Source organism: Micromys minutus (assembly GCF_963924665.1).
Source record: "Micromys minutus genome assembly, chromosome: X".
Taxonomy (NCBI): Eukaryota; Metazoa; Chordata; class Mammalia; order Rodentia; family Muridae; genus Micromys; species Micromys minutus.
Genome location: NC_137970.1, coordinates 20,945,454 through 20,951,344, shown reverse-complemented (window position 1 = coordinate 20,951,344; position 5,891 = coordinate 20,945,454).

The window sequence follows — 5,891 nt, the reverse complement described above, 5'->3', positions numbered from 1 at the left end:
CCAAAATGTCCAGGAAATACAAGACACAATGAGAAGACCGAACCTAAGGATAATAGGAATAGAAGAGGGAGAAGATTGTCAACTAAGAGGCACAGTAAATATCTTCAACAAAATCATAGAAGAAAACTTCCCTACCCTCAAGAATGAGATGACCACGAGCATAAAAGAAGCCTTCAGAACTCCAAATAGATTGGACCAGAAAAGAAATACCTCCCGACACATAATAGTAAAAACATCAAGTGCCCAAAGTAAAGAAAGAATACTAAAAGCAGTAAGGGGAAAAGGTCAGGTAACATATAAAGGCAGACCAATCAGACTCACACCCGATTTCTCAACAGAGACTATGAAAGCTAGAAGAGCCTGGACAGACATCATGCACTCCTTAAGAGAGCACAAGTGCCAGCCCAAGCTGCTATACCCAGCAAAACTATCAATCACCATCGATGGAGAGACAAAGATATTTCAAGACAAATCAAAATTCACACAATATCTGACCACAAACCCAGCACTACAACGAATTATAGGTGGAAAACCCAATACAAGGAGGGAAAATACAGCCTAGTAAAAACAAGAAAACTCCTAAACAAGAAAACTAAAGAAAAAAACACAGACACAACTCAACCCAAAAAAGCAAAAATGGCAGGAAACAGAAACAATTATTCCTTGATATCTATTAACATAAATGGTCTCAACTCCCCAATAAAGAGACATAGACTATCAGACTGGATACATAAACAAAATCCAGCCTTTTGCTGCATACAGGAAACTCATCTCAGAGACAGAGACAGACACTTTCTCAGAGTAAAAGGGTGGGAAAAAAGCTTCCAAGCAAACAGCTCCAAGAAGCAAGCTGGAGTGGCTATTCTAATATCGAATAAAGTAAATTTCCAACCAAAAGTTATCAAAAAAGATAAAGAAGGACACTTTTTACTCATTACCGGGGAAATCTGTCAGGAGGAACTCTCAATCCTTAACATATATGCTCCAAATAAAAAATCACCCACATTATAAAAGAAACTCTACTAAAGCTCAAAAAATGCATTTCACCCCACACAATAATAGTGGGAGACTTTAACACCCCACTCTCACCAATGGACAGATCAGGGAAACAGAAACTGAACAAGGACACTGCAAAACTAGCAGAGACTTTGAACCAACTAGAATTAATAGATATATACAGAACATACTATCCTAAAGTAAAAGAATACACCTTCTTCTCACCACCCCATGGCACCTTCTCGAAAATTGACCACATAATTGGACACAGAACAAGCCTTCATCGATATAAGAAGATTGAAATACTCCCATGCATCCTCTCAGATCACCATGGTCTACGGCTGGTCTTTAACAACAACAAAGACAACAAAATGCTCACATACACATGGAAACTAAACAACACTCTGTTAAAGGATAGCAGGGTCAAAGAAGAAATAAAGAAAGAAATTAAGGATTTTCTAGAATTCAACGAAAACGAAAACACAACATACCCAAACCTATGGGATGCAATGAAAGCAGTATTGAGAGGAAAACTCATTGCCCTAAGTGCTTCCAAGAAGAAACTGGAGAGAGCTCACATCAGCAACCTGACAGCACAGCTAAAAGCACTAGAACAAAAGGAAGCATATATACCCAAAAAGAGTAGACGGCAAGAAATAATCAAAATTAGGGCAGAAATAGACCAAATAGAAACAAAAAAAAAAAAAAAACCATTGAAAAAATCAACAAAACAAAAAGTTGGTTCTTTGAGAAAATCAACAAGATTGATAAACCCCTAGCCAGACTAACTAAAGGGCAAAGAGAGAGTATCCAAATTAACAAAATCAGAAAGGAAAGTGGTGACATAACAACTGAAACTAAGGAAATTCAAGAAATCATCAGATCCTACTACAAAAACTTATACTCCACAAAATTGGAAAATCTGGATGAAATGGACGAATTCCTAGACAGATACAAGTTCCCAAAGTTGAACCAGGACCAAGTAAACCATCTAAATAACCCTATATCACCTAAAGAAATAGAAGAAGTCATCAAAAGCCTCCCAACCAAAAAAAGCCCAGGTCCAGACGGGTTCAGTGCAGAATTTTATCAGACCTTTATTGAGGGTATAACACCAATATTCGCCAAGCTATTCCAAAAGATAGAATCAGATGGAATATTACCCAACTCATTTTTTGAGGCTACAATAACCCTCGTACCTAAGCCACACAAAGACCCTACAAGGAAAGAGAACTTCAGACCAATCTCACTTATGAACATTGATGCAAAAATACTCAACAAAATCCTTGCAAACCGAATCCAAGAACACATCAAAACCATCATTCATCATGACCAAGTAGGCTTCATCCCTGGGATGCAGGGATGGTTTAACATAAGGAAATCCATCAATGTAATCTACCATATAAACAAACTTAAAGACCAAAATCACATGGTCATCTCACTAGATGCTGAGAAAGCATTAGACAAAATTTAGCACCCCTTCATGTTAAAAGTCCTGGAAAGAACAGGAATCCAAGGCCCATATTTAAACATAATAAAAGCAATATACAGCAAACCAACAGCCAACTTCAAACTTAATGGCGAGAAACTTGAAGCAATCCCACTAAAATCAGGGAATCGACAAGGCTGCCCACTCTCTCCTTACGTATTCAACATAGTACTGGAAGTCCTGGCTGGAGCAATTAGACAGCAAAAGGAGATCAAGGGTATACAAATCGGAAAGGAAGAGATAAAAACATCACTCTTTGCCGATGACTGATAGTGTACTTGAGTGACCCCAAAAATTCCACCAGAGAACTCCTACAGCTTATAAACAAGTTCAGCAAAGTGGCCGGATACAAAATTAACTCAAACAAATCAGTAGCCTTCCTATACTCAAAGGACAAACATGTGGAGAAAGAAATTAGGGAAAAGGTACCCTTCACAATAGTTACAAAAACTATGAAATACCTTGGTGTGACTCTAACTAAGGAAGTAAAGGACCTGTATGCCAAGAACTTCAAACCTCTAAAGAAAGAAATTGAGGAGGATCTCAGAAAATGGAAAGATCTCCCATGCTCATGGATTGGAAAGATCAACATCTTAAAAATGGCCATCCTACCAAAAGCAATCTACAGATTCAATGCAATCCCCATCAAAATTCCAACCCAGTTCTTCATGGAATTGGAAAGATCAATGTGCAATTTCATATGGAATAACAAAAGACCTAGAATAGCGAAATCCATCCTCAACAACAAAAAAACATCTGCGGGAATCACTATCCCTGACCTCAAGCTATATTACAAGGCAATTGTGCTGAAAACTGCATGGTACTGGTACAGAAATAGTCATGTGGATCAATGGAATAGAATAGAAGATCCAGAAATGAGCCCTCATGTATATGGTTACCTGATTTTTGACAAAGGAGCAGTAAACATTCAATGGAAAAAGGACAGCCTATTCAACAAATGGTGCTGGTCCAACTGGCATTCAACATGCAAAAGAATGAAAATAGACCCGTTCTTATCTCCTTGTACAAAGCTCAAGTGTAAGTGGATTAAAGATCTCCACATTAAACCAGATACACTGGAACTATTAGATGAGAAAGTAGGGAAAACCTTAGAACACATAGGCACAGGAGAAAATTTCCTGAACAAAACACCAATGGCTCAAGCTCTAAGGTCAAAGATTAACAAATGGGACTTAATGAGATTGCAAAGTTTCTGTAAGGCTAAGGACATTGTCAAGAAAACAAAACGGCAACCAACAGAATGGGAAAAGATCTTTACCAACACCACATCAGATAGAGGCCTAATATCCAAGGTGTACAAGGAACTCAAAAAGCTAGACACCAGAGAATCAAATAACCCTATTAAAAATGGGGTACAGAGCTAAACAAATCATTTTCAGTTGAGGAACACCGAATGCCCGAGAAACATCTGAGGAAGTGCTCGACATCCTTAGCCATCAAGGAAATGCAAATCAAAACAACCCTAAGATTCCACCTCACACCAGTCAGATTGGCCAAGATCCAAAACTCAGATAACAGCAGAGGCTGGCGAGGCTGCGGAGAAATAGGAACACTGCTTCACTGTTGGTGGGGTTGCAAGCTAATACAACCACTCTGGAAATCTGTCTGGCGATACCTCAGAAAATTGGATATAGTACTACCTGAAGACCCAGCTATTCCACTTCTGGGCATATATCCCAGAGACACTTTAATACACAACAAAGATATATGCACCACAATGTTCATAGCGGCTCTATTTATAATAGCCAGAAGCTGGAAGGAACCCAGATGTCCTTCAGAAGACGAATGGATACAAAAATTGTGGTACATATACACAATGGAATACTACTCAGCCACCAGAAACAATGACTTAACCAAATTCTTTAGAAAATGGCTGCATCTAGAGAAGATCATCCTGAGTGAGATAACCCAGTCACAAAAGAACAGACATAATATGCAGTCACTGATAGTGGGATGCTAACCCCAGAGGCTTGCACTCCCCCAGAAACAACTCACAGACTGTATGAAGTCCAAGAAATAAAGAAAACAAAAACTATACATATATTCACAAAACAAGAAAACTTTGACTATTTCCATGTTGCGTTTTGTTTTGCATGTACTTTACGCTTATTGCAACTAGTACGTTTTCAATGCATACTGTCAAGCCCTTGAAAAAATTCAAGTACTGACTAAAAAACATATTCACATGGTTTTATGTAAAATTTATTTTAATGTCTGAAAAAACAGTACTGACAAAAATGTATAATTTTAAGCAAAAAATGTTTAAAATCTTTAAAAAAATAATAAGCTGTTAGTCTTTTGTGTAGATGGAAATATCTCAAGAAACACTTCTTGTTATGATTAATAATTTGAGTCTTATTTGTAACAGATAAGAGACCAATGTATTTTCCATGTATTTTCATGTTAAAAAAAATATAAATCTTGTTTTGAAGACAAAAAAAAAAAAAAAAAAAAAAAAAAAAGGAATAGTGGTTGCTGTTTCCTGCTAATTTTTTGGAGGTCGAATTGTGACTGTTTGCCTTTCTTCTTTTTATTTTCTTGCTTAGGTATTTTCTTTATTTTACTGGGATATAGTTTCCCTCCTTGTATTGGGTTTTCCACCTATAATTCATTGTAGTGCAGGATTTGTGGTTAGATATTGTGTAAATTTAGTTTTGTCTTAGAATATCCTGGTTTCTCCATCTATGGTGATTGAGTATTTTGCTGGGTATAGCAGCTTGGGCTGATACTTGTGTTCTCCTAGGGCCTGCATGATGTCTGTCCAGGATCTTCTAGATTTCATAGTCTCTGTTGAGAAGTTGGGTGTTATTCTGATTGGTCTGCCTTTATATGTTGCATGACATTTTTCCCTTACTGCTTTTAGTATTCTTTTTTTGCTTTGGGTACTTGGTGTTTTGACTATTATGTATCGGGAAGAATTTCTTTTCTGGTCCACTCTATTTGGAGCTCTGTATGCTTCTTTTATGCACATTGTTTTATCATTCTTAAATGTAGGGAAGTTTTTTTCTGTGATTTTGTTGAAGATATTTACTCTGCCTCTTAGTTGATATTCTTCTCCCTCTTCTATTCCTATGATCCTTAGGTTTGATCTTCTCATTGTGTCCTGGATCTCCTGGACATTTTGGGTTAGGAGCTTTTTGGTTTGTTCGTCTTCTCTGACTGTTTTGTCTATGTTTTAAATATTGTCTTGGCCTCTGAGATTCTCTCTTGAAGTCTGTTGGAGATGCTTGCATCTGTGACTCCTGATGTCTTTTTTAGGTTTTCTACTTGTAGGGTTTTCTCTTTTAGTGTTTTTTTTATTGTTTCCATTTCAATTCTAAATTTCTTCCTCCATTCCTTCATCTCTTTGGTTCTGTTTTCCTCTAGTTCTTTGAGTTCTTTGAGT